The sequence below is a fragment of the Oncorhynchus masou genome, chromosome 9 (genome assembly GCF_036934945.1).
Source record: "Oncorhynchus masou masou isolate Uvic2021 chromosome 9, UVic_Omas_1.1, whole genome shotgun sequence".
Taxonomy (NCBI): domain Eukaryota; kingdom Metazoa; phylum Chordata; class Actinopteri; order Salmoniformes; family Salmonidae; genus Oncorhynchus; species Oncorhynchus masou.
In genome coordinates this window covers 2,780,805-2,804,584 of record NC_088220.1, presented here as the reverse complement: position 1 = coordinate 2,804,584, position 23,780 = coordinate 2,780,805, and positions in this window count along the sequence as shown.

Here is a 23,780-nt window from a genome sequence, read left to right as displayed (position 1 = left end):
TGAATCAGGACAGAGAGGTAGAGGAACCTGGACATCTGTATCAGTACAGAGAGGTAGAGGAACCTGGACATCTGTATCAGGACAGAGAGAGGTAGAGGAACCTGGACATCTGTATCAGGACAGAGAGGTAGAGGAACCTGGACATCTGTATCAGGACAGAAAGGTAGAGGAACCTGGACATCTGTATCAGGACAGAGAGGTAGAGGAACCTGGACATCTGTATCAGGACAGAGAGATAGAGGAACCTGGACATCTGTATCAGGACAGAGAGAGGTAGAGGAACCTGGACATGTGTATCAGGACAGAGAGGTAGAGGAACCTGGACATCTGTATCAGGACAGAGAGGTAGAGGAACCTGGACATCTGTATCAGGACAGAGAGATAGAGGAACCTGGACATCTGTATCAGGACAGAGAGAGGTAGAGGAACCTGGACATCTGTATCAGGACAGAGAGGTAGAGGAACCTGGACATCTGTATCAGGACAGAGAGAGGTAGAGGAACCTGGACATCTGTATCAGGACAGAGAGAGGTAGAGGAACCTGGACATCTGTATCAGGACAGAGAGGTAGAGGAACCTGGACATCTGTATCAGGACAGAGAGGTAGAGGAACCTGGACATCTGTATCAGGACAGAGAGGTAGAGGTACCTGGACATCTGTATCAGGACAGAGAGGTAGAGGAACCTGGACATATGTATCAGGACAGAGAGATAGAGGAACCTGGACATCTGTATCAGGACAGAGAGGTAGAGGAACCTGGACATCTGTATCAGGACAGAGAGGTAGAGGAACCTGGACATCTGTATCAGGACAGAGAGGTAGAGGAACCTGGACATCTGTATCAGGACAGAGAGAGGTAGAGGAACCTGGACATCTGAATCAGGACAGAGAGGTAGAGGAACCTGGACATCTGTATCAGTACAGAGAGGTAGAGGAACCTGGACATCTGTATCAGGACAGAGAGAGGTAGAGGAACCTGGATGTCTGTATCAGGACAGAGAGGTAGAGGAACCTGGACATCTGTATCAGGACAGAGAGGTAGAGGAACCTGGACATCTGTATCAGGACAGAGAGGTAGAGGAACCTGGACATCTGTATCAGGACAGAGAGATAGAGGAACCTGGACATCTGTATCAGGACAGAGAGGTAGAGGAACCTGGACATCTGTATCAGGACAGAGAGATAGAGGAACCTGGACATCTGTATCAGGACAGAGAGAGGTAGAGGAACCTGGACATCTGTATCAGGACAGAGAGATAGAGGAACCTGGACATCTGTATCAGGACAGAGAGAGGTAGAGGAACCTGGACATCTGTATCAGGACAGAGAGGTAGAGGAACCTGGACATCTGTATCAGGACAGAGAGGTAGAGGAACCTGGACATCTGTATCAGGACAGAGAGGTAGAGGAACCTGGACATCTGTATCAGGACAGAGAGGTAGAGGAACCTGGACATCTGTATCAGGACAGAGAGATAGAGGAACCTGGACATCTGTATCAGGACAGAGAGATAGAGGAACCTGGACATCTGTATCAGGACAGAGAGAGGTAGAGGAACCTGGACATCTGTATCAGGACAGAGAGGTAGAGGAACCTGGACATCTGTATCAGGACAGAGAGATAGAGGAACCTGGACATCTGTATCAGGACAGAGAGAGGTAGAGGAACCTGGACATCTGTATCAGGACAGAGAGGTAGAGGAACCTGGACATCTGTATCAGGACAGAGAGATAGAGGAACCTGGACATCTGTATCAGGACAGAGAGGTAGAGGAACCTGGACATCTGTATCAGGACAGAGAGAGATAGAGGAACCTGGACATCTGTATCAGGACAGAGAGGTAGAGGAACCTGGACATCTGTATCAGGACAGAGAGGTAGAGGAACCTGGACATCTGTATCAGGACAGAGAGAGATAGAGGAACCTGGACATCTGTATCAGGACAGAGAGGTAGAGGAACCTGGACATCTGTATCAGGACAGAGAGATAGAGGAACCTGGACATCTGTATCAGGACAGAGAGATAGAGGAACCTGGACATCTGTATCAGGACAGAGAGATAGAGGAACCTGGACATCTGTATCAGGACAGAGAGAGGTAGAGGAACCTGGACATCTGTATCAAGACAGAGAGAGGTAGAGGAACCTGGACATCTGTATCAGGACACTCATAAACTGAGTTACTGATCCCAGACCAGGTCATAAACTGAGTTACTGATCCCAGACCAGGTCATAAACTGAGTTACTGATCCCAGACCAGGTCATAAACTGAGTTACTGATCCCAGACCAGGTCATAAACTGAGTTACTGATCCCAGACCAGGTCATAAACTGAGTTACATGTGTCTGAAATGGTAACTATTCCTTATATACCTACGTTTTGAGACCCTTTTACAATGTATCCAAAAAATAGTGCACTATATAGCAAAGAGGGTGCCATTTGGGATGAACACAGTTTTCAGTTTTGTAATGATGTAATAGAATGTTCTGAAGTTCCGTTTCAGTTGACAGAAAGGTTTTAGACTCATCAGAAAGACAGGGATGGTGTTTTGGGGTTGATCCGCAGGTGATGAGGTTATTGTGACTTTGTAAGAAAAAAAGACAAAGGCAAGCAGCATTGTCTACTGCTCCAACGTGTGTCTCCATTGTTCTGTGACAGCTTTAGCCTGTGAAGATATCATCGTCCAGTGCTATTCAAAGCCGGGGTTGTGACCCCTAGTGGTTCGCTGGGGAACTCCAGTGTGTTGCCAAAGTAAAAGGAAATAAAAGGAAAAGTACAGATTTGTATGGGCTTGTATGGGTTTGTATGGGGTTGTATGGGGTTGTATGGGTTTGTATGGGCATGTATGCGTTTGTATGGGTTTGTATGGGTTTTTATGGGTTTGTATGGGTTTGTATTGGCTTGTATGGGCTTGTATGGGTTTTATGGGTTTGTATTGGCTTGTATGGGTTTGAGACTAGGAGGATACAGACTAGAACACCACTTCAATCCCATCCAGAGACTAGGAGGATACAGACTAGAACACCACTTCAATCCCAACCAGAGACTAGGAGGATACAGACTAGAACACCACTTCAATCCCAACCAGAGACGAGGAGGATACAGACTAGAACACCACTTCAATCCCAACCAGAGACGAGGAGGATACAGACTAGAACACCACTTCAATCCCAACCAGAGACGAGGAGGATACAGACTAGAACACCACTTCAATCCCAACCAGAGACTAGGAGGATACAGACTAGAACACCACTTCAATCCCAACCAGAGACCAGGAGGATACAGACTAGAAGACCACTTCAATCCCAACCAGAGACGAGGAGGATACAGACTAGAACACCACTTCAATCCCAACCAGAGACTAGGAGGACACTGAACCTGACCTGGAGGTTTAGTGAGTTGGGAAAAGAAGACTGATATTAGTACAAAATTAGCTTAAAGATTGTATACAATCTATTAAATATATTGAGATCTAAACAGTTTACATCTGAGATAATGTTTGACTGCCTCAGATTTGCATCTTGGATGGGTTCAAACCCCTGGTCTCATGCATGGTACAAGACTATGTTAGCCCTCCGAGTTAAAGCCTAAGCAGTAAGTCTTCAGGTCTCTGGCTAGTTTACCCATAACCAAGCCTGTGTCCCAAATGGTACCATATTCCCCAATGAGTGCGTGGTGAAAAGTAGTGCACTATGTAGCGAATAGGGTGCCATTGGCCACAGAGCTCTGATTAAAAGTAGTGCACTATATAGGGAATAGGGTGCTATTGGCCATAGGGCTCTGATTAAAAGTAGTGCACTATATAGGGAATAGGGTGCTATTGGCCATAGGGCTCTGATTAAAAGTAGTGCACTATATAGGAAATAGGGTGCTATTGGCCATAGGGCTCTGATTAAAAGTAGTGCACTATGTAGGGAATAGGGTGCCTTTTGGGATGCTGAATGAATGTTACATCACGTTATCCTCTGTTATGAGGCGAGGACCACTGATTGTCATTGTTATAGAAATTATATGAAGAACAGATGTGTGCAATCAGTTAGTAAACACCAATGTCCAAATCTCAGTTACAGAACACCCAAACTCACACATTTACCCTCCCCTTACACACATACACCCAAACTCACACATTTACCCTCCCCTTACACACATACACCCAAACTCACACATTTACCCTCCCCTTACACACATACACCCAAACTCACACATTTACCCTCCCCTTACACACATACACCCAAACTCACACATTTACCCTCCCCTTACACACATACACCCAAACTCACACATTTACCCTCCCCTTACACACATACACCCAAACTCACACATTTACCCTCCCCTTACACACATACACCCAAACTCACACATTTACCCTCCCCTTACACACATACACCCAAACTCACACATTTACCCTCCCCTTACACACATACACCCAAACTCACACATTTACCCTCCCCTTACACACATACACACACATACACACACATACACACACATACACACACACACATACACACACACATACACACACACATACACACACACATACACACGCATACACACACACATACACACACACACATACACCCACACACACACACATACACACACACACACACACACACACACACACATACACACACACGCATACACACACACATATACCCACACATACATACACACACACATACACCCACACGCATACACACACACACACACACACACACACACACACACACACACACACACACACACACACACACACACACACACACACACACACACACACACACACACACACACACACACACACACATACACACACACACACATACACACACATACACACACACGCATACACCCACACACACACACATACACACACACACGCACATACACACACACGCATACACACACACATACACCCACACATACATACACACACACATACACCCACACGCATACACACACATACACACACATACACACACACACATGCACACATACATCTATTTGGGCAAATTGCCTTCAAATTGACGGAAATTCAGGCTTGAGATATGTAAGGGATAAATGTGGACTTTCTGTACATTATTTATTGAACTAATGGTTGACGCAGACAAGTTCATTTTTCTAAGTTGATGCAGAGAACACATTATATTTTCATGTATATAACAGAATTTGTGCTTTCTCATCTTCTGGTCGCTAGTCGTTCATTCGATTCATTTGATATTTATGGACAGAACCCAGTCGTTGCCATGCTGAGGCAACGTTCTTATCTATGCTATGTGGCTAACGCAGTCACTGCTTTGTATTTACATTCACTAGGATCCATCCGTAACAATGAGCTGACAATGCCTGGCGTGTCATCAGGACACGTCAACACTGACTGTTAACTATGAGGAGATCGTATTGCTAGCAAACATGAGGCTAGAAGCTAGAAGCTAAATAGTTTGTCGCTAGGATATCTGCCAAAACGACAACAGAATTCAAAAATATTTTGTTCATCACTCACCACGTTAACGTGAACTCACTCACTTTTGTACATCGCATTGGTCCGTACAATTGACCTGAGTTCAAATCCCCAAAACATAACGCTTCCAGGTCAGCTGTAATACCAATACCGTTAGTCACCCTGTGGTCCATTAGTCACCCTGTGGTCCATTAGTCACCCTGTGGTCCGTTAGTCACCCTGTGGTCCATTAGTCACCCTGTGGTCCGTTAGTCACCCTGTGGTCCGTTAGTCACCCTGTGGTCCATTAGTCACCCTGTGTTAGTCACCCTGTGGTCCATTAGTCACCCTGTGGTCCGTTAGTCACCCTGTGGTCCGTTAGTCACCCTGTGGTCCATTAGTCACCCTGTGGTCCGTTAGTCACCCTGTGGTCCGTTAGTCACCCTGTGGTCCATTAGTCACCCTGTGGTCCGTTAGTCACCCTGTGGTCCGTTAGTCACCCTGTGGTCCATTAGTCACCCTGTGGTCCGTTAGTCACCCTGTGGTCCGTTAGTCACCCTGTGGTCCATTAGTCACCCTATGGTCCATTAGTCACCCTGTGGTCCGTTAGTCACCCTGTGGTCCGTTAGTCACCCTGTGGTCCATTAGTCACCCTATGGTCCATTAGTCACCCTGTGGTCCGTTAGTCACCCTGTGGTCCATTAGTCACCCTGTGGTCCGTTAGTCACCCTGTGGTCCATTAGTCACCCTGTGGTCCATTAGTCACCCTGTGGTCCGTTAGTCACCCTGTGGTCCATTAGTCACCCTGTGGTCCGTTAGTCACCCTGTGGTCCATTAGTCACCCTGTGGTCCATTAGTCACCCTGTGGTCCATTAGTCACCCTGTGGTCCGTTAGTCACCCTGTGGTCCATTAGTCACCCTGTGGTCCATTAGTCACCCTGTGGTCCATTAGTCACCCTGTGGTCCATTAGTCACCCTGTGGTCCGTTAGTCACCCTGTGGTCTGTTAGTCACCCTGTGGTCCGTTAGTCACCCTGTGGTCCATTAGTCACCCTGTGTTAGTCACCCTGTGGTCCATTAGTCACCCTGTGGTCCGTTAGTCACCCTGTGGTCCATTAGTCACCCTGTGGTCCATTAGTCACCCTGTGGTCCATTATTCACCCTGTGGTCCATTAGTCACCCTGTGGTCTGTTAGTCACCCTGTGGTCTGTTAGTCATCCTGTGGTCCGTTAGTCACCCTGTGGTCCGTTAGTCACCCTGTGTTAGTCACCCTGTGGTCCGTTAGTCACCCTGTGGTCCATTAGTCACCCTGTGGTCCGTTAGTCACCCTGTGGTCCATTAGTCACCCTGTGGTCCGTTATTCACCCTGTGGTCCGTTAGTCACCCTGTGGTCTGTTAGTCACCCTGTGGTCTGTTAGTCATCCTGTGGTCCGTTAGTCACCCTGTGGTCCGTTAGTCACCCTGTGTTAGTCACCCTGTGGTCCGTTAGTCACCCTGTGTTAGTCACCCTGTGGTCCGTTAGTCACCCTGTGGTCCATTAGTCACCCTGTGGTCCGTTAGTCACCCTGTGGTCCATTAGTCACCCTGTGGTCCATTAGTCACCCTGTGGTCCATTAGTCACCCTGTGGTCCATTAGTCACCCTGTGGTCCATTAGTCACCCTGTGGTCCATTAGTCACCCTGTGGTCCGTTAGTCACCCTGTGGTCCGTTAGTCACCCTGTGGTCCATTAGTCACCCTGTGGTCCATTAGTCACCCTGTGGTCCATTAGTCACCCTGTGGTCCGTTAGTCATCCTCTAGTCACCCTGTGGTCCATTAGTCACCCTGTGTTCTGTTAGTCACCCTGTGGTCCGTTAGTCACCCTGTGGTCCATTAGTCACCCTGTGGTCCATTAGTCACCCTGTGGTCCATTAGTCACCCTGTGGTCCATTAGTCACCCTGTGGTCCATTAGTCACCCTGTGGTCCGTTAGTCACCCTGTGGTCCATTAGTCACCCTGTGGTCCATTAGTCACCCTGTGGAGGCAGGTGGGGAAGCGACACCTATTGCGTTATAGTGATGCCATCTCTGGTTCAAGGAGGCAGGTGGGGAAGCGACACCTATTGCGTTATAGTGATCTCATCTCTGGTTCAAGAAGGCAGGTGAGGAAGCGACACCTATTGCGTTATAGTGATCTCATCTCTGGTTCAAGGAGGCAGGTGGGGAAGCGACACCTATTGCGTTATAGTGATCTCATCTCTGGTTCAAGAAGGCAGGTGGGGGAGCGACACCTATTGCGTTATAGTGATCTCATCTCTGGTTCAAGAAGGCAGGTGGGGAGCGACACCTATTGCGTTATAGTGATCTCATCTCTGGTTCAAGGAGGCAGGTGAGGAAGCGACACCTATTGCGTTATAGTGATCTCATCTCTGGTTCAAGGAGGCAGGTGGGGAAGCGACACCTATTGCGTTATAGTGATCTCATCTCTGGTTCAAGGAGGCAGGTGGGGAAGTGACACCGTTATAGTGATGCCCATCTCTGGTTCAAGGAGGCAGGTGGGGAAGCGACACCGTTATAGTGATGCCCATCTCTGGTTCAAGAAGGCAGGTGGGGGAGCGACACCGTTATAGTGATGCCCATCTCTGGTTCAAGAAGGCAGGTGGGGAAGCGACACCGTTATAGTGATGCCCATCTCTGGTTCAAGAAGGCAGGTGGGGAAGCGACACCGTTATAGTGATCTCATCTCTGGTTCAAGAAGGCAGGTGGGGAGCGACACCTATTGCGTTATAGTGATCCCATCTCTGGTTCAAGGAGGCAGGTGGGGAAGCGACACCGTTATAGTGATCCCATCTCTGGTTCAAGGAGGCAGGTGGGGAAGCGACACCTATTGCGTTATAGTGATGCCCATCTCTGGTTTAAGGAGGCAGGTGGGGAAGCGACACCTATTGCGTTATAGTGATGCCCATCTCTGGTTTAAGGAGGCAGGTGGGGAAGCGACACCTATTGCGTTATAGTGATCTCATCTCTGGTTCAAGGAGGCAGGTGGGGGAGCGACACCTATTGCGTTATAGTGATCTCATCTCTGGTTCAAGAAGGCAGGTGGGGAGCGACACCTATTGCGTTATAGTGATCTCATCTCTGGTTCAAGGAGGCAGGTGAGGAAGCGACACCTATTGCGTTATAGTGATCTCATCTCTGGTTCAAGGAGGCAGGTGGGGAAGCGACACCTATTGCGTTATAGTGATCTCATCTCTGGTTCAAGAAGGCAGGTGGGGGAGCGACACCTATTGCGTTATAGTGATCTCATCTCTGGTTCAAGAAGGCAGGTGGGGAGCGACACCTATTGCGTTATAGTGATCTCATCTCTGGTTCAAGGAGGCAGGTGAGGAAGCGACACCTATTGCGTTATAGTGATCTCATCTCTGGTTCAAGGAGGCAGGTGGGGAAGCGACACCTATTGCGTTATAGTGATCTCATCTCTGGTTCAAGGAGGCAGGTGGGGAAGTGACACCGTTATAGTGATGCCCATCTCTGGTTCAAGGAGGCAGGTGGGGAAGCGACACCGTTATAGTGATGCCCATCTCTGGTTCAAGAAGGCAGGTGGGGGGAGCGACACCGTTATAGTGATGCCCATCTCTGGTTCAAGAAGGCAGGTGGGGAAGCGACACCGTTATAGTGATGCCCATCTCTGGTTCAAGAAGGCAGGTGGGGAAGCGACACCGTTATAGTGATCTCATCTCTGGTTCAAGAAGGCAGGTGGGGGAGCGACACCTATTGCGTTATAGTGATCCCATCTCTGGTTCAAGGAGGCAGGTGGGGAAGCGACACCGTTATAGTGATCCCATCTCTGGTTCAAGGAGGCAGGTGGGGAAGCGACACCTATTGCGTTATAGTTATCCCATCTCTGGTTCAAGGAGGCAGGTGGGGAAGCGACACCGTTATAGTGATCCCATCTCTGGTTCAAGGAGGCAGGTGGGGGAGCGACACCTATTGCGTTATAGTGATCTCATCTCTGGTTCAAGGAGGCAGGTGGGGAGCGACACCTATTGCGTTGTAGTGATCTCATCTCTGGTTCAAGGAGGCAGGTGGGGAAGCGACACCTATTGCGCTATAGTGATCTCATCTCTGGTTCAAGAAGGCAGGTGGGGAGCGACACCTATTGCTTTATAGTGATCTCATCTCTGGTTCAAGGAGGCAGGTGGGGAAGCGACACCTATTGCGTTATAGTGATCTCATCTCTGGTTCAAGGAGGCAGGTGGGGAAGTGACACCGTTATAGTGATGCCCATCTCTGGTTCAAGGAGGCAGGTGGGGAAGCGACACCGTTATAGTGATGACCATCTCTGGTTCAAGGAGGCAGGTGGGGAAGCGACACCGTTATAGTGATGCCCATCTCTGGTTCAAGAAGGCAGGTGGGGGAGCGACACCGTTATAGTGATGCCCATCTCTGGTTCAAGAAGGCAGGTGGGGAAGCGACACCGTTATAGTGATGCCCATCTCTGGTTCAAGAAGGCAGGTGGGGAAGCGACACCGTTATAGTGATCTCATCTCTGGTTCAAGAAGTCAGGTGGGGGAGCGACACCTATTGCGTTATAGTGATCCCATCTCTGGTTCAAGGAGGCAGGTGGGGAAGCGACACCGTTATAGTGATCCCATCTCTGGTTCAAGGAGGCAGGTGGGGAAGCGACACCTATTGCGTTATAATGATCCCATCTCTGGTTCAAGGAGGCAGGTGGGGAAGCGACACCGTTATAGTGATCCCATCTCTGGTTCAAGGAGGCAGGTGGGGGAGCGACACCTATTGCGTTATAGTGATCTAATCTCTGGTTCAAGTAGGCAGGTGGGGAGCGACACCTATTGCGTTATAGTGATCTCATCTCTGGTTCAAGGAGGCAGGTGGGGAAGCGACACCGTTATAGTGATGCCCATCTCTGGTTCAAGAAGGCAGGTGGGGGAGCGACACCTATTGCGTTATAGTGATCTCATCTCTGGTTCAAGGAGGCAGGTGGGGGAGCGACACCGTTATAGTGATCTCATCTCTGGTTCAAGAAGGCAGGTGGGGGAGCGACACCTATTGCGTTATAGTGATCCATTCTCTGGTTCAAGGAGGCAGGTGGGGAAGCGACACCGTTATAGTGATCTCATCTCTGGTTCAAGAAGGCAGGTGGGGGAGCGACACCTATTGCGTTATAGTGATCCCATCTCTGGTTCAAGGAGGCAGGTGGGGAAGCGACACCGTTATAGTGATCCCATCTCTGGTTCAAGGAGGCAGGTGGGGGAGCGACACCTATTGCGTTATAGTGATCCCATCTCTGGTTCAAGGAGGCAGGTGGGGAAGCGACACCGTTATAGTGATCCCATCTCTGGTTCAAGGAGGCAGGTGGGGGAGCGACACCTATTGCGTTATAGTGATCTCATCTCTGGTTCAAGGAGGCAGGTGGGGAGCGACACCTATTGCGTTATAGTGATCTCATCTCTGGTTCAAGGAGGCAGGTGGGGAAGCGACACCTATTGCGTTATAGTGATCTCATCTCTGGTTCAAGAAGGCAGGTGGGGAGCGACACCTATTGCGTTATAGTGATCTCATCTCTGGTTCAAGGAGGCAGGTGGGGAAGCGACACCTATTGCGTTATAGTGATCTCATCTCTGGTTCAAGGAGGCAGGTGGGGAAGTGACACCGTTATAGTGATGCCCATCTCTGGTTCAAGGAGGCATGTGGGGAAGCGACACCGTTATAGTGATGCTCATCTCTGGTTCAAGGAGGCAGGTGGGGAAGCGACACCGTTATAGTGATGCCCATCTCTGGTTCAAGAAGGCAGGTGGGGGAGCGACACCATTATAGTGATGCCCATCTCTGGTTCAAGAAGGCAGGTGGGGAAGCGACACCGTTATAGTGATCCCATCTCTGGTTCAAGGAGGCAGGTGGGGAAGCGACACCTATTGCGTTATAGTGATCCCATCTCTGGTTCAAGGAGGCAGGTGGGGAAGCGACACCGTTATAGTGATCCCATCTCTGGTTCAAGGAGGCAGGTGGGGGAGCGACACCTATTGCGTTATAGTGATCTCATCTCTGGTTCAAGGAGGCAGGTGGGGAGCGACACCTATTGCGTTATAGTGATCTCATCTCTGGTTCAAGGAGGCAGGTGGGGAAGCGACACCGTTATAGTGATGCCCATCTCTGGTTCAAGAAGGCAGGTGGGGGAGCGACACCTATTGCATTATAGTGATCTCATCTCTGGTTCAAGGAGGCAGGTGGGGGAGCGACACCGTTATAGTGATCTCATCTCTGGTTCAAGAAGGCAGGTGGGGAGCGACACCTATTGCGTTATAGTGATCCCATCTCTGGTTCAAGGAGGCAGGTGGGGAAGCGACACCGTTATAGTGATCCCATCTCTGGTTCAAGGAGGCAGGTGGGGAAGCGACACCTATTGCGTTATAGTGATCCCATCTCTGGTTCAAGGAGGCAGGTGGGGAAGCGACACCATTATAGTGATCCCATCTCTGGTTCAAGGAGGCAGGTGGGGGAGCGACACCTATTGCGTTATAGTGATCTCATCTCTGGTTCAAGGAGGCAGGTGGGGAGCGACACCTATTGCGTTATAGTGATCTCATCTCTGGTTCAAGGAGGCAGGTGGGGAAGCGACACCTATTGCGTTATAGTGATCTCATCTCTGGTTCAAGAAGGCAGGTGGGGAGCGACACCTATTGCGTTATAGTGATCTCATCTCTGGTTCAAGGAGGCAGGTGGGGAAGCGACACCTATTGTGTTATAGTGATCTCATCTCTGGTTCAAGGAGGCAGGTGGGGAAGTGACACCGTTATAGTGATGCCCATCTCTGGTTCAAGGAGGCAGGTGGGTAAGCGACACCGTTATAGTGATGCCCATCTCTGGTTCAAGGAGGCAGGTGGGGAAGCGACACCGTTATAGTGATTCCCATCTCTGGTTCAAGAAGGCAGGTGGGGAGCGACACCGTTATAGTGATGCCCATCTCTGGTTCAAGAAGGCAGGTGGGGAAGCGACACCGTTATAGTGATGCCCATCTCTGGTTCAAGAAGGCAGGTGGGGAAGCGACACCGTTATAGTGATCTCATCTCTGGTTCAAGAAGGCAGGTGGGGGAGCGACACCTATTGCGTTATAGTGATCCCATCTCTGGTTCAAGGAGGCAGGTGGGGAAGCGACACCGTTATAGTGATCCCATCTCTGGTTCAAGGAGGCAGATGGGGAACCGACACCTATTGCGTTATAGTGATCCCATCTCTGGTTCAAGGAGGCAGGTTTGGGAAGCGACACCGTTATAGTGATCCCATCTCTGGTTCAAGGAGGCAGGTGGGGGAGCGACACCTATTGCGTTATAGTGATCTCATCTCTGGTTCAAGGAGGCAGGTGGGGAGCGACACCTATTGCGTTATAGTGATCTCATCTCTGGTTCAAGGAGGCAGGTGGGGAAGCGACACCGTTATAGTGATGCCCATCTCTGGTTCAAGAAGGCAGGTGGGGGAGCGACACCTATTGCGTTATATTGATCTCATCTCTGGTTCAAGGAGGCAGGTGGGGGAGCGACACCGTTATAGTGATGCCCATCTCTGGTTCAAGAAGGCAGGTGGGGAAGCGACACCGTTATAGTGATGCCCATCTCTGGTTCAAGAAGGCAGGTGGGGAAGCGACACCGTTATAGTGATCTCATCTCTGGTTCAAGGAGGCAGGTGGGGAAGCGACACCTATTGCGTTATAGTGATCCCATCTCTGGTTCAAGGAGGCAGGTGGGGAAGCGACACCGTTATAGTGATCCCATCTCTGGTTCAAGGAGGCAGGTGGGGAAGCGACACCTATTGCGTTATAGTGATCTCATCTCTGGTTCAAGGAGGCAGGTGGGGAGCGACACCTATTGCGTTATAGTGATCCCATCTCTGGTTCAAGGAGGCAGGTGGGGAAGCGACACCGTTATAGTGATCCCATCTCTGGTTCAAGGAGGCAGGTGGGGAAGCGACACCTATTGCGTTATAGTGATCTCATCTCTGGTTCAAGGAGGCAGGTGGGGAAGCGACACCGTTATAGTGATGCCCATCTCTGGTTCAAGAAGGCAGGTGGGGAGCGACACCTATTGCGTTATAGTGATCTCATCTCTGGTTCAAGGAGGCAGGTGGGGAGCGACACCGTTATAGTGATGCCCATCTCTGGTTCAAGAAGGCAGGTGGGGAAGCGACACCGTTATAGTGATGCCCATCTCTGGTTCAAGAAGGCAGGTGGGGAAGCGACACCGTTATAGTGATGCCCATCTCTGGTTCAAGAAGGCAGGTGGGGAAGCGACACCGTTATAGTGATCTCATCTCTGGTTCAAGAAGGCAGGTGGGGGAGCGACACCTATTGCGTTATAGTGATCCCATCTCTGGTTCAAGGAGGCAGGTGGGGAAGCGACACCGTTATAGTGATCCCATCTCTGGTTCAAGGAGGCAGATGGGGAAGCGACACCTATTGCGTTATAGTGATCCCATCTCTGGTTCAAGGAGGCAGGTTTGGGAAGCGACACCGTTATAGTGATCCCATCTCTGGTTCAAGGAGGCAGGTGGGGGAGCGACACCTATTGCGTTATAGTGATCTCATCTCTGGTTCAAGGAGGCAGGTGGGGAGCGACACCTATTGCGTTATAGTGATCTCATCTCTGGTTCAAGGAGGCAGGTGGGGAAGCGACACCGTTATAGTGATGCCCATCTCTGGTTCAAGAAGGCAGGTGGGGGAGCGACACCTATTGCGTTATAGTGATCTCATCTCTGGTTCAAGGAGGCAGGTGGGAGAGCGACACCGTTATAGTGATGCCCATCTCTGGTTCAAGAAGGCAGGTGGGGAAGCGACACCGTTATAGTGATGCCCATCTCTGGTTCAAGAAGGCAGGTGGGGAAGCGACACCTATTGCGTTATAGTGATCTCATCTCTGGTTCAAGGAGGCAGGTGGGGAGCGACACCTATTGCGTTATAGTGATCTCATCTCTGGTTCAAGGAGGCAGGTGGGGAAGCGACACCGTTATAGTGATGCCCATCTCTGGTTCAAGAAGGCAGGTGGGGGAGCGACACCTATTGCGTTATAGTGATCTCATCTCTGGTTCAAGGAGGCAGGTGGGGAAGTGACACCGTTATAGTGATGCCCATCTCTGGTTCAAGGAGGCAGGTGGGGAAGCGACACCGTTATAGTGATGCCCATCTCTGGTTCAAGAAGGCAGGTGGGGGAGCGACACCGTTATAGTGATGCCCATCTCTGGTTCAAGAAGGCAGGTGGGGAAGCGACACCGTTATAGTGATGCCCATCTCTGGTTCAAGAAGGCAGGTGGGGAAGCGACACCGTTATAGTGATCTCATCTCTGGTTCAAGAAGGCAGGTGGGGGAGCGACACCTATTGCGTTATAGTGATCCCATCTCTGGTTCAAGGAGGCAGGTGGGGAAGCGACACCGTTATAGTGATCCCATCTCTGGTTCAAGGAGGCAGGTGGGGAAGCGACACCTATTGCGTTATAGTGATCTCATCTCTGGTTCAAGAAGGCAGGTGGGGAGCGACACCTATTGCGTTATAGTGAACCCATCTCTGGTTCAAGGAGGCAGGTGGGGAAGCGACACCGTTATAGTGATGCCCATCTCTGGTTCAAGAAGGCAGGTGGGGGAGCGACACCTATTGCAATATAGTGATCTCATCTCTGGTTCAAGGAGGCAGGTGGGGAAGCGACACCTATTGCGTTATAGTGAGAAGCAGAGATGTCATGTGAGGAAACGTCTTTTTCCACTCGATCTGTCCAACTTATCACCTTATCTAAAAAATAATAATAATAAACACTATAAAGAGTTTATATGTGTCATTACATTCCTATTTGAAGGTTTGTGTCAAATTTGAATCAGGTTTTTTGGGCGGTGCGAAGGTGATCTTCAGAAGTAAACATTGTTTTGAGAGTGATGATAGCTTGCAGTGATGATGCAAAAAATGACTAGGTATCCCCCCCTTACCCTGTCCTTGTCCATGTCCCCTTACCCTGTCCCTGTCCCTGTCCACGTCCCCTTACCCCGTCCCTGTCCATGTCCCCTTACCCTGTCCCTGTCCCTGTCCATGTCCCCTTACCCCGTCCCTGTCCATGTCCCCTTACCCTGTCCCTGTCCATGTCCCCTTACCCTGTCCCTGTCCATGTCCCCTTACCCTGTCCCTGTCCCTGTCCATGTCCCCTTACCCCGTCCCTGTCCATGTCCCCTTACCCTGTCCCTGTCCATGTCCCCTTACCCTGTCCCTGTCCATGTCCCCTTACCCTGTCCCTGTCCCTGTCCATGTCCCCTTACCCCGTCCCTGTCCATGTCCCCTTACCCCGTCCCTGTCCATGTCCCCTTACCCCGTCCCTGTCCATGTCCCCTTACCCTGTCCCTGTCACTGTCCATGTCCCCTTACCCCGTCCCTGTCCATGTCCCCTTACCCTGTCCCTGTCCCTGTCCACGTCCCCTTACCCCGTCCCTGTCCATGTCCCCTTACCCCGTCCCTGTCCATGTCCCCTTACCCCGTCCCTGTCCATGTCCCCTTACCCTGTCCCTGTCCCTGTCCATGTCCCCTTACCCCGTCCCTGTCCATGTCCCCTTACCCCGTCCCTGTCCATGTCCCCTTACCCCATCCCTGTCCCTGTCCCTGTCCCCTTACCCTGTCCCTGTCCCCTTACCCTGTCCCTGTCTCTGTCCATGTCCCCTTACCCCGTCCCTGTCCCTGTCCATGTCCCCTTACCCTGTCCCTGTCCCTGTCCCTGTCCCTGTCCCTGTCCATGTCCCCTTACCCCGTCCCTGTCCCTGTCCATGTCCCCTTACCCCGTCCCTGTCCATGTCCCCTTACCCTGTCCCTGTCCATGTCCCCTTACCCCATCCCTGTCCCTGTCCCTGTCCCTGTCCCTGTCCATGTCCCCTTACCCTGACCCTGTCCCTGTCCATGTCCCCTTACCCCATCCCTGTCCCCTTACCCTGTCCATGTCCCCTTACCCCATCCCTGTCCCTGTCCCTGTCCCTGTCCATGTCCCCTTACCCTGTCCCTGTCCCTGTCCATGTCCCCTTACCCTGTCCCTGTCCATGTCCCCTTACCCCATCCCTGTCCATGTCCCCTTACCCTGTCCTTGTCCCTGTCCATGTCCCCTTACCCCGTCCCTGTCCATGTCCCCTTACCCTGTCCCTGTCCATGTCCCCTTACCCCATCCCTGTCCCTGTCCCTGTCCCTGTCCATGTCCCCTTACCCTGTCCCTGTCCCTGTCCCTGTCCATGTCCCCTTACCCCGTCCCTGTCTCTGTCCATGTCCCCTTACCCCATCCCTGTCCCTGTCCCTGTCCCTGTCCCCTTACCCTGTCCCTGTCCCTGTCCCTGTCCCTGTCCCTGTCCCTGTCCCCTTACCCTGTCCCTGTCCATGTCCCCTTACCCTGTCCCTGTCCATGTCCCCTTACCTTGTCCCTGTCCCTGTCCCTGTCCCCTTACCCCGTCCCTGTCCATGTCCCCTTACCCCGTCCCTGTCCCCTTACCCTGTCCCTGTCCATGTCCCCTTACCCCGTCCCTGTCCCTGTCCCTGTCTCTCTACTGTATATAACCTCTCTACTGTATATAACCTCTCTACTGTATATAGCCTCTCTACTGTTATAGCCTCTCTACTGTATATAGCCTCTCTACTGTTATAGCCTCTCTACTGTATATAGCCTCTCTACTGTATATAGCCTCTCTACTGTATATAACCTCTCTACTGTATATAGCCTCTCTACTGTATATAACCTCTCTACTGAATATAGCCTCTCTACTGTATAGAGCCTCTCTACTGTATATAGCCTCTCTACTGTATATAGCCTCTCTACTTTATATAGCCTCCCTACTGCATTATAGCCTCTATACTGTATATAACCTCCCTACTGTATATAGCCTCACTACTGTATATAACCTCCCTACTGTATTTAGACTCTCTACTGTATATAGCCTCTCTACTGTATATAACCTCTCTACTGTATATAGCCTCTCTACTGTATAGAGCCTCTCTACTGTATATAACCTCTCTACTGTATATAGCCTCTCTACTCTATATAACCTCTCTACTGTATAGAGCCTCTCTACTGTATATAGCCTCTCTACTGTATATAACCTCTCTACTGTATATAGCCTCTCTACTGTATATAACCTCTCTACTGTATATAGCCTCTCTACTGTATATAACCTCTCTACTGAATATAACCTCTCTACTGTATATAGCCTCTCTACTGTATATAACCTCTCTACTGTATATAACCTCTCTACTGTATATAGCCTCTCTACTCTATATAACCTCTCTACTGTATAGAGCCTCTCTACTGTATATAGCCTCTCTACTGTATATAACCTCTCTACTGTATATAGCCTCTCTACTGTATATAACCTCTCTACTGTATATAGCCTCTCTACTGTATATAACCTCTCTACTGAATATAGCCTCTCTACTGTATAGAGCCTCTCTACTGTATATAGCCTCTCTACTGTATATAGCCTCTCTACTGTATATAACCTCCCTACTATATATAGCCTCTCTACTGTATATAACCACCCTACTGTATATAGCCCCTCTACTGTATATAGCCTCTCTACTGTATATAACCTCCTTACTGTATATAGCCTCTCTACTGTATATAACCTCCCTACTGTATATAGCCTCTCTACTGTATATAGCCTCTCTACTGTATATAGCCTCTCTACTGTATATAACTCCCTACTGTATATAGCCTCCCTACTGTATATAGCCTCTCTACTGTATTTAGCCTCCCTACTGAATATAGCCTCCCTAGTGTATATAACCTCCCTACTGTATATAGCCTCTCTACTGTATATAGCCTCTCTACTGTATATAGCCTCTCTACTGTATAGAGCCTCTCTACTGTATATAACCTCTCTACTGTATATAGCCTCTCTACTGTATATAACCTCTCTACTGTATATAGCCTCTCTACTGTATATAGCCTCTCTACTGTATAGAGCCTCTCTACTTTATATAATCTCTCTACTGTATATAGCCTCTCTACTCTATATAACCCCTCTACTGTATAGAGCCTCTCTACTGTATATAGCCTCTCTACTGTATATAACCTCTCTACTGTATATAGCCTCTCTACTCTATATAACCCCTCTACTGTTTAGAGCCTCTCTACTGTATATAGCCTCTCTACTGTATATAACCTCTCTACTGTATGTAGCCTCTCTACTGTATATAGCCTCTCTACTGTATATAGCCTCTCTACTGTATATAACCTCTCTACTGCATATAGCCTCTCTACTATATATAACCTCCCTACTGTATATAGCCTCTCTACTGTATATAGCCTCTCTACTGTATATAGCCTCTCTACTGTATATAGCCTCTCTACTGTATATAGCCTCTCTACTGTAGATAGTCTCTACTGTATAGAGCCTCTCTACTGTTATAGCCTCTCTACTGTTATAGCCTCTCTACTGTATATAGCCTCTCTACTGTATATAGCCTCTCTACTGTATATAGCCTCTCTACTGTATATAGCCTCTCTACTGTATATAACCTCTCTACTGTATATAGCCTCTCTACTCTATATAGCCTCTCTACTGTATATAGCCTATCTACTGTATATAACCTCTCTACTGTATATAGCCTCTCTACTGTATATAGCCCCTCTACTGTATATAGCCTCTCTACTGTATATAGCCCCTCTACTGTATATAGCCTCTCTACTGTATAGAGCCTCTCTACTGTATATAGCCTCTCTACTGTATATAGCCTCTCTACTGTATATAACCTCTCTACTGTATATAGCCTCTCTACTGTATATAACCTCTCTACTGTATATAACCTCTCTACTGTATATAACCTCTCTACTGTATATAGCCTCTCTACTGTATATAGACTCTCTACTGTTTTTAGCCTCTCTACTGTATATAGCCTCTCTACTGTATATAGCCTCTCTACTGTATATAACCTCTCTACTGTATATAGCCTCTCTACTGTATATAGCCTCTCTACTGTATATAGCCTCTCTACTGTATATAGCCTCTCTACTGTATATAACCTCTCTACTGTATATAGCCTCCCTACTGTATATAGCCTCTCTACTGTATGTAGCCTCTCTACTGTATATAGCCTCCCTACTGTATATAACCTCTCTACTGTATATAGCCTCTCTACTGTTGTTGAATTTCTTTACCTACCTATTGTTCACCTAATACCTTTTTTGAACCGTTGGTTAGAGCCTGTTAGTCAGCAATTCACGGTTGTATTCGTTGCATGTGACAGACTTTGATTTGATTTGAACTAAAGCTAGAATGAGCACAGTAAAGGTTTTTGGGGCTTTGCTTTGGTGATTCCAATCTGTTGTCGAAGGCTTCTCTGCTAAGCTATTCAATCAATACACCTTGATGTTGTTAAGGCAAAACAACTGCAAACTGGTTTTGGGGGATTTGAAGACGACATGTGTGGACTGTGTAATCATAAACACTGTAAATGCTTTTCTCCATCCTTTTTACACTATGAAAGAGAGCAGAGTCATTACATATTAATCGCCACTGTAGTCCTATAGATCTAACTACGCCATAAGGACACAACACGGATTTCAGAGCCTAAACATATAGCTCGCTAGTCATGTTTTGTCTCCATCTTTTGAACAGTGTTTTAACGCATTAAAAATTACGACTGTACTTAACTACCCCACAGGCTCTCCTTACACCTCAAGTGGCACCCTATTCCCTATATAGGGCACTACATCTCTACTGGTCACAAGTAGTGCACTATAAAGAGAATAGGGTGCCATTTAGAACTCAGGCATTTTTTTATTATTTTTATTTTACCTTTATTTAACCAGGCAAGTCAGTTAAGAACAGATTCTTATTTTCAATGACGGCCTAGGAACAGTGGCCTGTTCAGGGGCAGAACGACAGATTTGTACCTTGTCAGCTCGGGGATTTGAACTTGCAACCTTCCGGTTACTTGTCCAACGCTCTAACCACTAGGCTACCCTGCCGCCCCAGGGTTGTTTATATGTCTGTTAAAGGTAAGGTCATAGGTCACTTCACAGCCAGGGCACCATGTACTGTAGCTATTCCCCTGTCTTAAAACTGATAGCCAGGGCAACATGTGGCTATTCCCCTATCTTAGTCCGGCTAACTACTATCTTCATAGTACCTTCATGTGCTGTCTGTTAGACCTGCTAACTATTATCCCAGTGTAGTACCTTCATGTACTGTCTGTTAGACCTGCTAACTACTATCTTCATAGTACCTTCATGTACTGTCTGTTAGACCTGCTAACTATTATCTTCATAATATCTTCATGTACTGTCTGTTAGACCTGCTAACTATTATCTTCATATTGCATTCATGTACTGTCTGTTAGACCTGCTAACTACTATCTTCATATTGCCTTCATGTACTGTCTGTTAGACCTGCTAACTACTATCTTCATATTACCTTCATGTACTGTCTGTTAGACCTGCTAACTATTATCCCAGTGTAGTACCTTCATGTACTGTCTGTTAGACCTGCTAACTACTATCTTCATAGTACCTTCATGTACTGTCTGTTAGACCTGCTAACTACTATCTTCATATTGCCTTCATGTACTGTCTGTTAGACCTGCTAACTACTATCTTCATATTGCCTTCATGTACTGTCTGTTAGACCTGCTAACTACTATCTTCATAGTACCTTCATGTACTGTCTGTTAGACCTGCTAACTACTATCTTCATATTGCCTTCATGTACTGTCTGTTAGACCTGCTAACTACTATCTTCATATTGCCTTCATGTACTGTCTGTTAGACCTGCTAACTACTATCTTCATAGTACCTTCATGTACTGTCTCTACTGTTACAGTTCACTGTCCTCACACTATTCAGGTATATATTTAACTGACAACTCTGCAACCTAAATGGCAAAGTAGTGCATTATATAGGGAATAGTGTGCCATTTGGGACTCCGGCAATAGCAGGCTGCTCCAAATAGACTTCTCGGGCCTCCAAATGTGTCCAGCTCTTTATTTTCTATACATGAGGTCCATTATGCTAATATTATCTCCTTCATGTAGCTTTATGGCCTATTGGTTTTACTTTCTGGTCTCTGGCAGTGTTTGGAACTGCTGATCTGCTGTCAAAAATGCGGAGTTCATCTCAACCTATGCTGCCCTTCAGTCCCTTGTCTTTTTGGCCCTGATGGAGACATCTGGTCAACGCGGTGCCCTTGGAAAGCTTCTTTACACCTTGATTAGCTCATTTCCTGGCGATGGCACTACCTTCTCTTCCTGTGTCCACTGCTAAAGCCACTTTCTATCACCCTAAATGTCAGGCTTCTGCCTCTAACCTTGCCCCTCTCGGTGGACGACCTTGTCAACCATTTTGAAAATAAGGTTAACGACATCCGCTCCTAATTCACTCAACCTATTGAGTCCATTGGTCAACCATAACTACCCTTGACCTCTTTCGCCCCTCTCTCTCCAGATGAAATCCTGAGGCTAGTGAGTCCCAGCTGCCCGACAACCTGCCAACTCGACCCATCCCCTTCCTCCCTTCTCAAAACCACCTCTGTAGATCTTCTCCCATTCCTCAATTCCCTCAACAACTGATCAGTGACCACTGGCTGCGTCCCCTCTGTCTGACTACAAAACGGCCCGAGTCGCTTCCCTCCTCAAGAAACGAACACTCGACTCCTCTGAAGTCTAAAACTATCCGGGATTCTCTTTCCAAAGGGTGTTGTCTCTGAAAAACTCTTGTTTTTCCTTCTCAGAATGATCTCCTTGACCATAACAAGTCAGGCTTCAAGAAGGGTCACTCAACCAAGACTGCTCATCTCTGTGTCAAGGAGGTTCTCAGCACTGCCTAAGCTAAATCTCTCTCCTCTGTTCTCATCCTCCTAGATCTATCTGCTGCCTTCGACACTGTGAACCATCAGATCCTCCTCTCCACCCTCTCAGGGCTGGGTGTCTCAGACTCTATCAGATCCTCCTCTCCACCCTCTCAGGGCTGGGTGTCTCAGGCTCTATCAGATCCTCCTCTCCACCCTCTCAGGGCTGGGTGTCTCAGGCTCTATCAGATCCTCCTCTCCACCCTCTCAGGGCTGGGCGTCTCAGGCTCTGCCTCCTCTCCACCCTCTCAGGGCTGGGCGTCTCAGTCTCTATCAGATCCTCCTCTCCACCCTCTCAGGGCTGGGTGTCTCAGGCTCTATCAGATCCTCCTCTCAGGGCTGGGCGTCTCAGGCTCTGCCTCCTCTCCACCCTCTCAGGGCTGGGCGTCTCAGGCTCTATCAGATCCTCCTCTCCACCCTCTCAGGGCTGGGCGTCTCAGACTCTATCAGATCCTCCTCGCCACTCTCTCAGTGCTGGGCATCTCAGGCTCTATCAGATCCTCCTCTCCACCCGCTCAGGGCTGGGCATCTCAGACTCTGCAGACTCTTGGATTGCATCATACCTCAGTAGGTCATGCCTACCAGAGAACGAGGGAGAGGGCTTAAAAATGAGACCTTTGGGACACCAGTCATGGGAAAATGTGGTGCAGACACAGATCCTCTCCAGAGATGCAGAGAGGGTAGAGAGGAGGTTCACAGTGTCGAAGACAGTGGATAGATCTAGGAGGATGAGAACAGAGGAGAGAGATTTAGCTTGACCCCACATGGACTACGACAGCGTCAGCTCCATCTGTGATCTGTTTCACCTGTCTCTGTAATTGTCTCCACCCCCTCCAGGTGTCTCTTGTTTTTCCCAGTGTATTTATCCCTGTGTTTCCTGTCTCTCTGTACCAGTGTATTTATCCCTGTGTTTCCCGTCTCTCTGTACCAGTGTATTTATCCCTGTGTTTCCTGTCTCTCTGTACCAGTGTATTTATCCCTGTGTTTCCTGTCTCTCTGTACCAGTGTATTTATCCCTGTGTTTCCTGTCTCTCTGTACCAGTGTATTTATCCCTGTGTTTCCTGTATCTCTGTACCAGTGTATTTATCCCTGTGTTTCCTGTCTCTCTGTACCAGTGTATTTATCCCTGTGTTTCCTGTCTCTCTGTACCAGTGTATTTATCCCTGTGTTTCCTGTCTCTCTGTACCAGTGTATTTATCCCTGTGTTTCCTGTCTCTCTGTACCAGTGTATTTATCCCTGTGTTTCCTGTCTCTCTGTACCAGTGTATTCATCCCTGTGTTTCCTGTCTCTCTGTACCAGTGTATTTATCCCTGTGTTTCCTGTCTTTCTGTACCAGTGTATTTATCCCTGTGTTTCCTGTCTCTCTGTGGAAGTGTATTTATCCCTGTGTTTCCTGTCTCTCTGTACCAGTGTATTTATCCCTGTGTTTCCTGTCTCTCTGTACCAGTGTCTTTATTCATGTGTTTCCTGTCTCTCTGTGCCAATTCGTCTTGTAT